This window comes from Mustela nigripes, chromosome 13 (genome assembly GCF_022355385.1).
Source record: "Mustela nigripes isolate SB6536 chromosome 13, MUSNIG.SB6536, whole genome shotgun sequence".
NCBI lineage: Eukaryota > Metazoa > Chordata > Mammalia > Carnivora > Mustelidae > Mustela > Mustela nigripes.
In genome coordinates, this window is record NC_081569.1 from 138,159,287 (window position 1) to 138,171,727 (window position 12,441).

Below are 12,441 nucleotides of genomic sequence, written 5' to 3' on the forward strand. Positions count from 1 at the left end.
TCTTACCTCTGGTAACATTCAGAACATGCTCCGTTCCCATCTTAAGGGCAGTTTGTGATGATCTGAGCACCTGTGTGGCCTATTTGATTTATGCCCATTCCTGACCACCTGACTTTGTGTGCATAATGGCAAACACCCTTGCTGGCTGGTGCTTGCCTTTATCTCTCTCAGCCAAACATATACAAAGTCATCAACAGAGTGCAGGACTATGCTGCAAACTGCACAAGCCCCCTGCCCGCCCCACCCCCGGCCTTCTGAGGGGCTGCAAGAGCAAAGCTGCTGCTGACCTGCTGAATGCCTGTTGACTTCCCTCTGTAACAGCCAGGTCCACAACCAGGGTCTGCCAAGTCCCTGACGGTTTCACCATATCAATTTACAGGGTTATCCCACATGCCTGTTAAAGTAAAAATATTGTACTCCTAACAAAACGACTGTGTTTTGCATGAGGCACCAGTGACTAATCTCATGGAGTTACATTTAGGGTAACTCTTGGATGTTCATGGCTAGGTGTGTGTGGGTGTCCTCTGGCTTCTGTTCTATCTGCATAACTGTGAGAGTCAGTTGTGCTCTGTTAATTCTCTCTGTATATTTTGACATTATTAATTGATTCCATCTGATTACATTAATCATGATAATTGAGATGTAAAGTAGTTTTCAGCTGAAGTTCACAGCAATTCCTACAGTAAGGAGACGGTCTCCGTGCCTAAGGGGCAAATCATGTTAGAAATGTAGTTGGCCTCCCATTCAAGGTTAAATTCAATGTAAGTGTTTCATGGAACTTCCACTGATTTACTGAAAACATATTTTTTATTGTAATGCTTAGGTTAATTAATGATTCTTTTAAAATAGTACAGTATCTTGATAGGAGAGAATGATCTTTTACAAGTTAACTTTGTTACTAAAGTTGTTTTATAACAACTTTGTTACCTTTTACAGGTGAACTTTGCTGGACTTCAGGATAAAGAAAATCTGGAGAATTAGCTCTCTGAGATCTAATTTATAAAAATTTGAATGAGTAACTTTTAAATTAAAGAACACTGAGGAAATGTATTTTTTTAATGTGATATATAATCATCACCATAAATAAGACCTAAGAGCATGAAGGGCAAAAAATTTCAAATTCAAACACATTCAAAGTAGCAAGTTTATATACGTATTAACCTTGTACATACATCACATAATATATAGGATAGATTCCTAAAAGTTGAATTCCCAGGTATTTGTTCTGCCTGTGTAATTCTCATTTCCATTAATTTTGCCACACAAACGTGTAGGCAGTTTGCCACAATTTTTCACTCTCCTTAGCGTGGATGCACATGACTTGGGGTTCCTGAACACTCCAGATGAATGCTGTGAAGAATTCCCATGAGAGCCCTCCTATATGATGTCCAATTCACTTACAAAGTTCACCTGTTTTCACCCACATGCTTAAGAAAACACAAACTTTCTTTTGAACTCTGGTTATGTCCACTGGCAGTGTACACCTTCCTTCAAAGCAGGATAATTGTCAATTTCCGCTTCACTTTGTTCTGGGTTAAATTGGGAAGAAAAACTATTCTTGTTCATCCAGGGGCATTTTCTTTCTCTTAAAAGGAATTGTAAAATTGAACAGAGTTGATCTTTGCTGCCACATCTTCATAGGAAGATTGCCCTCTGAGCTGTTGAGTGCAGTGGCTCTGAGCAGGTTTGGGGGTCAGAGGTGCTGGGTTGTAAGTCAGCATCTCAATGTCAAAAATTCTTCTCCCCTAAAACTGCTGCCTCATGACGATGGGATGCGGTCAGAAAAGCTCTCAGATCTGGTCCTCAGAACAGTGGACATAGCAAGGGTTAATGTGTTGGTAGCTGGCTGGTACATAATAGAGTGGGAAGACCTGATTTTAGATTCAGACAAACTGGGAGTCAAAATCCTGCTCAGTCACCTCCAAGATAGACACTCTTAGGCAAGTTAATAATTCTCAGGTTCTTGATCCATGAATAGAAAATATAACCGTATGTATCTTGTAGGGTTGCTATAAAGGGTGATAAAAAGGTGATGTATAGAGTGTTTGGCATTGTGCCTGGCAGATAGAAAGCATTTACTGAATATTAGCTGTGCCCATCCTTGTTGTCAAAATGTTGGGATCAAAAAATCTTATTGTCACACATGAGGTGGGAGATGGCACAGAAGCACTCTTCGAAGAAAGCGCCCTCTAGCTCTACCTCCCATGAAGGACTTTCGGGGCTGGGTGCTGAAAGCTCATTATTTTATGGGGGATTTTGTGCAAAAATAAAGAAGATACATTTTCCTTGGAAAAGGAAATTCCTTGGTGGGAGTCCCACTCCTTCTAACCGACCGTAAAATTCCTTGAGAAAATAACAAAGCAATACACGTGGAAGGTGACCCATTCACCTCACTAGTGACTTGGATTGGTTTCGCCACTTCTAGTACAAAGACCACAGCTTTGCTGAATTAAAAATAAAGATGTGAGCTGGTAAACCCAAAGTGAATGGGCCAGATTGTTTAACGTGACTTTCCCTTATCTCTACAACACATGCATAAGATAATGCCGTTGACATTTTTGTCAAGAAAATGAGATGTGGACCCTTAGCATCTCTTTAGATGGAAGTCAGGGGGGGAGGCATGGCGGCTGGCATGCCCGAACCAAGCATTCAATGATAAGGCAGACACAGTGGAGGCCTCGTATATTCTCAGCACCAAGTAAGTAATTGCATTCTTGGCCTTCCTGGCTAATCACTTGGAAGAGATAGAATGATCCACTGAGCCCTGGAAAGAAATTGGAGCCACCACGTAAGTCCCAGAATGTTAGCAGTGCAAAGGAGCTTGAAGATGATCTCGCTTGCCTTTTCTTCCGCACATGCCACACAAAAGGGATTAACCCAAGATCAAAGGAAAAAGTAGTAAGTAGGCAGAATTCTTGAGCTGAGCATTCCCTTTGGGGAGGGGGCATCCCGTTAAAATGCCAGCACATGGTTTGCCAAAGAATGTCCCCTTCTTCTGCAGGTTGGCAATATATTTTACTTCAGTTTCTAAGCCCTCCCTGTAACCACTGTTACAGCTTCTGTTCCCTGTTACTTTCCTTTGGAGCCCCAAGTGTGTTTTATTTAAGGCAAGTTCAAAGAGAGTTGAACTCTCACTGTTAATTCACCAGAGCATCAAACTGAAGTTGATGCTGAGAGAAGAAGATGGCATTCTAATGGCCCCCAATTCTGAGCCACAGCACACTGTGTCTGAGCAGGAAAATTAAAAAGTAAAAATAAATGCACACTTAGGTGTATGTGGTGACCCTGGAGAATGGTAAAGACGATTTCTAAAGCAATCTCCAAGAAAAGTCAGATTACCTAGAAAGGATTAACAATTAGGCTGACAACAGATTTCTTGTTTCCAACACCAAAGGCCAGAAGACAGCAGAGTAATGTTGTCAACAGAAATCTGGTGGAACAGAAATCTCAATGTGTTGGTTACACAGCTAAATGCTGATTCGAGAGTAAAGTAAGATATTTCAGGCAAACAAAGCCTCTGAAAGGTTATTACTCAGGGACTCTGCTGAAAGGATTATTAGAGGACAAATGTGTGGAAGAAAGACACTCAAATCCAGGACCAGCAGTCACGTAACAAACAATGCTGGGCAGAGAAACAGATTGATTATTTATATACGATTGACTATATATGGATTTAGAACAAATGAAGTATTGTCAGAAGGATAGATTTGGAAAAGTTTAGAAATAGAAAAAAATACTCAAATGTTAGGCAACAAAACCATGAAAGATAGCAGAGGAAATCAAATGTTTAATAGACATTGCAATATTCAAGAGAATAATCACGAAGACTAAATGTTGTCAAGTCAAATATGTATTTCAAAAATGAACAAAACCACCAAAGCAGAGAGAATAAAAAAGAAAAAGAAAAACCCAATGAATGCAATGAAAGGAAAATTAGAAGGAAAAAAAAAAGAAAAAAAAATGCTAAACTTAAAAAAAATATTGGATTGAATTTAAATTTATCATTAGTCACAAATATAAGTGAATGAAACTGCTAATTTTAAGAGATATGTATATTGGAGTAAAAATTAATTTCCAGCTCTATTCTGTTTTCAAGATTTATATGTAGACATTATAAGGTAGAGATTAGGAGAGTAGAGCGATTAGAAAAAAAAGGCAGTAAAATGAGCAGTTTATGTAGAGAATCCAAAGGAAGCTACAAAATATTCTCCGGAATAATGAATTCAGTAATGTCACAGGATATAAGAGAAACAGAAAAAAATGATTATATGTCTATGTGCTAGCAATGAAAAGATGGACACCAAAATTAATAGTGCAATACCATTTATAATACCTCAGAAAAATGAAATAGTCATATGCAAAACTAATAAAACATGTATAGGACTTATATGCTAAAGACTATGTAATATTGATCAAGTAAATCAAAGAAAATTTAAATAAATGGAGAGACGTGCTGTGTTCATGGATTGGAGGACTTAACAGAGTAAAGATGTCAGTTATCTACATATTGACATGTAGGTATAATGTCATTTCTATCAAAATCCCAAAAAGACAAATCATAAGTGACTCTTAATCTCACAAAACAAACTGAGGGTTGCTGGGGGGAGGGGGTTTGGGAGAAGGGGGTGGGATTATGGACATTGGGGAGGGTATGTGCTTTGGTGAGTGCTGTGAAGTGTGTAAACCTGGTGATTCACAGACCTGTACCCCTGGGGATTAAAAAATATATGTTTATAAAAAATAAAAAATTAATAAAAGAAAGTGAAACATCAAAAAAAAAAATCCCAAAAAGAGGGGCGCCTGGGTGGCTCAGTGGGTTAAGCTGGGCCTTCGGCTCAGGTCATGATCTCAGGGTCCTGGGATGGAGTCCCACATTGGGCTCTCTGCTCAGCGGGGGGCCTGCTTCCCTTCCTCTCTCTCTGTGATCTCTTCCCTTCCTCTCTCCTACTGTGATCTCTCTCTGTCAAATAAATAAATAAAATATTAGAAAAAAAATCCCAGAAAGATATTCTTGGTAGATATGGACAAGATTATTTTAAAATTTATATGGAAAAGAAGAGGGACTAGAATAGCTAAAACATTTAAAAATGAATAAAGTAAGAAAAATAATTCTGCCCAATTTCAGGACTTATTATGTAGCTACAGTGATTAAATTGTGTGTTATTTGTAAAAGAAAAGACACAAAGATTCATGGAACAGATTGAAGAATTCAGAAATAGACCTACACAAGCATATCCAGGGATTTTTTAAAAAGCTGCAAAAACAATTCAATGGAGGAAGAAGAACTTTTTCATCAAATGGTTCTGGAGTCATTTGGTGTCCAAGGACAAACAAAACAAAACAACAAAACACAAACAAAAAAACAACAAAAACAAAAACACAACCCTTGACCCAAGTTTTGTAACATACAAAAATTAACTCAGAATGAACGAGGGACTTCTATGTAAAACCATAAAAGCTTGAGAATTAAAATGTAGGGGAAAACTGTAGGATCTAGAACTAGACAAGGAGTTCTTAAAGTCAGCATAAACTGTGCGACCCATAAGGGGAAAAATTGATAAGTAGGACTTCATCAAAATTAAAAAGCCTTTTTGCTTTGCAAAAGATACTGCCCGGTGAATGAAAAAGAAAAAGCTACAGAGTGGGAGAAAATATTTACAAACCACACATCGGATAAAAAATTATTGTCTGGAATATGTAAAAACTTCCAAAACTCAACATAATAGTAAAAAAAGGCAAATAATCCAATTGGACATGGTCAAAGACACAAAAAGACATTTCACTAAAGAAGATACACATAGAACAAATGAGCACATCCAAAGATGTTCAACATCATTAACGTTAGGGAAATGGGATTCAAAACCACAATGAGATATCACCACACACTATCAGAATGGCTACCATCAAAGATAGTGACGCAGCCAAATGGTAATGAGGATGTGGAGATAAGGGATCACTCATACCTTGCTTGTGGGATGCGAAATGGAACAGTCACTTTGGAAAACAATTTGGCAATTTTTTAACACCTAAACATACAAAGACCATATAACCCAGCAATTGCTCTCCTGGTCAATTTATCCCAGAGAAAGGAAGATTTATGTTTACACACATATCTCTACGCAAATGTTGATAGCATGTTTACTCACAGTACTAAAAAACAAGAAACTGCCCAGATGCATGAATAGTTAAACTATAATATGTACATACTGGGTTAATACCACTCAGGGCTATCAAGGAACCAACTACTGATACACACAACATCCCAGACGGATCTCTCAAGAATTATGCCGAGTGAAAAAAGCCAGTCCCTAAAGATTGCCTACAGAATGATCCTATTTATATAGCATTCTCAGGATGAGAAAATTATAGAAAGGGAGAACAGATGAATAGTTGCAAAGGGCTGAGTAATGCTAGCAGCAGGCAGGGAATAAGGGTGGAAATTAAAGTTTAACATGAGAGATCCCTGTGGTGATAGGAACACTGTGCACTGGCTGTACCACTGTCCATATCCTGGTTATGACACTGTATTGCAGATTTACAAGACATATACATTGGGTGAAACAGAGTAAAGGTACATAAAATTTCACTTGAAGATTTCTTACAATAGCCTATAAACTTGCAATTATTTTAAAATAAGAAGTTAACTAAATACATAAGTATAATTTCCACCTATAATGTATTTATAAGGATAATGATACAGAAATATTGGAAGTAAATGTTTTTTTTTTTTTAAGACAGTAAAGGTACAATACAAATGAAAGCTAGAACAGCAATATCAGTCTAAAAAAATAGACTTTGAGGAAAAAACATTAAGGAAAAATAATTTTATTAAACAATGATCAAAACAAAAACAATTCTTTAGGAAACTATAACAATTCTGAACCTATATGTACCTACCAATATGCTCTCAAAATATATAAAGATATAATGGGCAGAACTGTAATAATAATAAAAGAAAATTTCAGTTACAGTGGGAGATTTTTAATTGTTCAGAAACTGACAACTGAGCCAGACAAAAATTTCTTAAGGAAAATTGAAGCAGTAAAAATAATAAGCTTGATCCAATGACATATATGGGAAGAAAGAGAGTAATAGAAAATTTAGTAATATAAGTGGGAATAATTTTGTTTAACAGTATATAGGCATAGTATTTATTAGAAGAGATATGGGGATCTGATTGTTTCTCATAATTTTCGTTGATATTTTTTCAGCTTTACTGAGATTTTTTTTTTAAATTTTATTTATTTGACAGAGAGGGATATCACAAGTAGGCGGAGAGGTAGGCAGAGAAAGAGAAGGAAGCAGGCTCCCCGCTGAGCAGAGAACCAGAAGTGGGGCTCAATCACAGGACCCTGGGGTCATGACCTGAGCCAAAGACAGAGGCTTTAACCCATTGAGCCACCCAGGTGCCCCGTAGCTTTACTGAGATCTAATTAACATAGAGCATTGTGTAAATTTAAGTTATACGGTGTGATGATTCAAAATGTGTATATCTTTTTTTAAATTTTTAAATTTTTTTATTTTTAATTTCTTTTCAGCATAACAGTATTCATTGTTTTTGCACCACACCCTGTGCTCCATGCAATCTGTGCCCTCTCTAATACCCACCACCTGGTTCCCCCACCCCTTCAAACCCCTCAGATTGTTTTTCAGAGTCCATAGTCTCTCATGGTTCACCTCCCCTTCCAATTTCCCTCAACTCCCTTCTCCTTTCCATCTCCCCTTGTCCTCCATGCTATTTGTTATGCTCCACAATAAGTGAAACCATATGATAATTGACTCTCTCTGCTTGACTTATTTCACTCAGCATAATCTCTTCCAGTCCCGTCCATGTTGCTACAAAAGTTGGGTATTCATCCTTTCTGATGGAGGCATCATACTCCATAGTGTATATGGTCCACATCTTCCTTATGCATTCATCCATCGAAGGGCATCTTGGTTCCTTCCACAGTTTAGCGACCATGGCCATTGCTGCTATAAACATTGGGGTACAGATGGCCCTTATTTTTACTACATCTGTATCTTTGGGGTAAATGCCCAGTAATGCAACTGCAGGGTCATAGGGAAGCTCTATTTTTAATTTCTTGAGGAATCTCCACACTGTTTTCCAAAGTGGCTGCACCAACTTGCATTCCCAACAGTGTAAGAGGGTTCCCCTTTCTCCACGTCCTCTCCAACACATGTTGTTTCCTGTCTTGCTAATTTTGGCCATTCTAACTGGTGTAAGGTGATATCTCAATGTGGTTTTAATTTGAATCTCCCTGAGGGCTAGTGATGATGAACATTTTTTCATGTGTCTGATAGCCATTTGTATGTCTTTATTGAAGAAGTGTCTGTTCATATCTTCTGCCCATTTTTTTAATATGATTGTCTGTTTTGTGTGTGTTGAGTTTGAGGAGTTCATTATAGATCCTGGATATCAACCTTTTGTCTGTACTGTCATTTGCAAATATCTTCTCCCATTTCGTGGGTTGCCTCTTTGTTTTGTTGACTGTTTCCTTTGCTGTGCAGAAGCTTTTGATCTTGATGAAGTCCCAAAAGTTCATTTTCGCTTTTGTTTCCTTTGCCTTTAGAGACATATCTTGAAAGAAATTGCTGTGGCTGATATCGAAGAGGTTACTGCCTATGTTCTCCTCTAGGATTCTGAGGGATTCCTGTCTCACGTTGAGGTACTTTACCCATTTTGATCGAAATGTATATATCTTGCGAAATATTTACCACAGTAAGGTTTGTTAACACATCCTTTACCTCACATGATTACTATTTTGTTGCTGGTGTTGTTATGGTGAAAACATTAAAGCTCTATTCTCACGGCAACTTTCAAACATACAACATAATATTGTTAACTATAGTCATCATGGTTTACCTAGATTCTCAGAATCTATTTATACCATACTGAAGTCTGTACTGTCTGACTAATATTCCTCTATCTTCCTTACCCCTTACCCTGACAACCACCATTCTGTTCCTATGAGTTCAATGCATTCAAGATCTACAAATAAGTGAGATCGCACAGTATTTGTCTTTCTCTATCTGACTTCATTCATTTGGGAAGGTCCTCGAGGTTCATCCACGTTGGTGTAAATGGCAGGACTTCCTTCTTTCTCTTCTAAGCAGGCATTTAGATTGTTTCCATGGCTTTGCGATTGTGAATAATGTGGCAATGAATATGGAGGTACAGACGTGTCTTTGAGATACTGATTTCATTTTCTCCGAATGTATTCTTAGAAGGGAAATTGTTGGCTCATGTGGTAGCTCTACTTTAAATTTTAAGGGGCAACCTCTGTATTGGTATAGTTAACATAAAATATTATACTAGTTTCAGGTGTACAACAGAGTGACTGGACAAGTTTCTACATTTAGTTCTTCTCTTTTTGATACTAGCTATTCTAACAAGTGTGAGCGGGAATATCTCAATGTGTTTTTTTATTTTACCTGTCTTAGAAATTTTAATTTCAGTATAGTTAACATACAGCATGACATTAGTCTCAGGCGTGAACTATAGTGTTTTAACACTTCCATACCGTACTCAGTGCTCATGATGATAAGTGAATTCTTGTAGTTTTGATCTGCATTTCCTGATGATGAGAGATATTGAACACCTTTCCCCGCAACTGTTGGTCATTTGTGCATATTCTTTGGAGAAATGTATATTCAAGCCCTCTCTCCGTTTTTCAAATCAGTTATTTTATTTTATTTTTTTTCTGTTGAGTTGTAGGAGTTCCATATACATGTGAAATATTAGCCGCTCATCAAACACAGGTTTTGCAAGTCTTTTCTCTCATTCCATAGGTCGGAGCACAGCATTTTTATCTGCACATAAACGTTTGAAAAGTCTCCATCTCATCACTCCTTTCTCCATCATTGCTTTCTCCGTGAGCGACTGATCCTATTCACGGCACTCAGCTGCCCCGAAAGCATATCTCAGAGGCTCCTGAATGCTTACCTGTAGATCGGAGGAGGTTGGAGACGTGGCTTTCACCCTCTGCAGTGAAGTGAGAACAATGAGAGGTGTGCAGCGTGATTTTTCATGACGGCAAACATATTGGTTTCAAAGGACTGCCCTCTTTGTCGCTGTACCTTTAAAAGGTCTCTTACGCTGCCAACGGTTATTCATGTTCATTGTTTTTGTTGTTCTCATTTCTTTAATGCACAGAATTCAGTTGGCAATACGTCAGAACACGGAAAATGGACTCTGACTCTTTGGTTCTCCTTGATCCTCCTCCATGCACAGATCAGACACTGTAACATTGGGTAACTTTTGTCACGTTTGCTGCAGCTCCTTATTCTGGGTGGTTTTATAAACATGGTCTTTTTTGGAGGACGCCTGGGTGGGTCAGTTGGTTAAGAGTCTGCCGTCCGCTCAGATCACGATTCTGGGGTCCTGGGATAGAGTCCCGCATTGGGCTCCCTGCTCAGTGGGAGAGTCTCTTTCTCCTTCTTCTTCTGTCCCTCCCTCTTGCTCGTGCTCTCTCTATTTCATTCAAGTAAATAAATAAAATCTTTTTTAAAACAGTTAAATAAAAGTTCAACATGATCTTTTCATTTTCATACATATTTTTAATTTTCGGTAAATATCTAGGAGTAGAATTGCTACTTCATAGGATAGGGGCACACTGAACTTTATAAGAAGCTGCCAAACTGTTTTCTAAAGTGGTTATACCATTTTATAATTCCACCAGCCATGTATCAGAGTTGCATTTATCAAAATAAGTGTTTCTTTTAAATTTAAAATTTCACTAGTGAACATACAGTGCAATATCAGTTTCAGGTATAGAATTCAATGATTTATAACTTACATATGACACTCAGTACTCAAATGTGCTTTTTTTTTCCCACAGAGCATTGAAGCTGGTGATTTTATACCCATTTAACAGAAGAGTAAATGGAGTCTCAAAGAAGTTTGATAATTATTGTTGCCGTGGATTTTGCATTTGGCTCTGAGATGGGATCACAGATTGGAGCAAACTTACTCTCTCCTTCTACTAAACCAGAAAAACCACTGGGTTTTTCTATGATTTGATACTCTTCAAATCTTTGGGTCCAGGTTCTCACAAAAGTATGCCTAGGTTAGAGACAGTAACTAACATGACTTCTTTGGGGAACAAGTAAGTTTTGAGCTCTATGTATTAAGATCCTGTCAATATGCCCTCTCAAATTATATGCTTCTTAAGGGAAGAAAGCTGCTTTAATAAAAATAGATCCTACACGACATGTTATTCTTTATAATTGGACCAAAGATCACAAAGAGCATACACTTACAAGATAATCTGAAAATGAACAGACAAATAATATAGTAATCACCAAATCCTTATTACTTGAAGCCTATACGCGCCAGGAGGCCCTCTCTCCCTTGATGATCAAGCCTGACCCCTATTAATTTTAATAGGAGTTAAGTAGTCACATCAAGGGAAGTATCAGTGAGTACTCGAAGCAAACCAACCCCGGAGATTAAGACCTCCACTTTTGGCTTTCTGCTGAAAATGTGACACATCGCCTGATGCTTATCTGCTTTTAATTGTGTGTTGTGTGTGTATGTTTTTCTCCCTTCTTTTGCAGAGGAGGCAATTTGCAAATCGTTGCTATCTGCCTCCCTACAAGGAAGAGATAAATTATATGAGAGGCTGTGGTGTTTGGCCTGTTTGATATCCTTTGCTGATAAATTGAAGTGCACCTTCATAATTAATACCCAATCTTTGTGGATCGACTGTGTTGCACTGAAGCTGGAGGGTATCTGACTATAATGAAAAATGATTGTTGTGATGCACCCTGTCTCTCCCCCCCCCTCCACTTTTTTATCACTATTGTCAAAAATATGCACAGAACAAATCTACCAGAGTTTTGTTGGACAGCGTCAGAAAGATCTCTTGGTTTTTATTAAACAACATCTTCAAAGATTCAGCAGAGACTGACTTGATTCTGTGAGCTTTTTAACATGTAAGTGACATTTCCCTGCATTTAAATATGGCTTTGTTAAGCTGTGCTTGCAATCAGAATGCAAAAAAAAAAAAAAAGAAAAGAAAAGAAAAAAGGGGGAAAAAATCCCATCGTTAGAACCTGAAACCAAAGAGAAATGGATCATTCTTGAAATAGGAAGTGGAGGGAAAGCCAGAATCAGAGAAATCAAATTAAATTTAAAATTCCTGTGAGCTCTCAGAATGCAAGATCAGGACAAACATATTGTCCTGAACAACTAAACCAAACAAAACAAGACACCATTTACTGAGACTTTGTGGCAGATAATTGGAGCTGTATATTTGTGTAGGACTTCATGACCTAAGAGGTATTTAGGCAAGTCAGCTCCCCAGGCCCCAACACTTCTCATTTGGATGGGACAAGAGCGATTGCTGCCATTTTGCAGAAGAGGAAGTCAGCTCAGTAAGCATGAGGCATGAGCCAAGGCAGACCCAGGTCAAAGTAAAGGTCTTCTTCTATCTGCTG

General features: G+C 38.0%; 1 long non-coding RNA gene across 1 annotated transcript; it reads left to right on the plus strand.

The window, feature by feature from the left end:
* The first annotated feature begins 8,579 nt into the window (after positions 1-8,579).
* Positions 8,580-10,419, plus strand: LOC131998923 (uncharacterized). Its single transcript, XR_009398925.1, has 3 exons — positions 8,580-8,669; positions 9,793-10,011; positions 10,157-10,419. It is a non-coding gene; the product is annotated as an uncharacterized LOC131998923 (long non-coding RNA).
* The last annotated feature ends 2,022 nt before the right edge of the window (positions 10,420-12,441 follow it).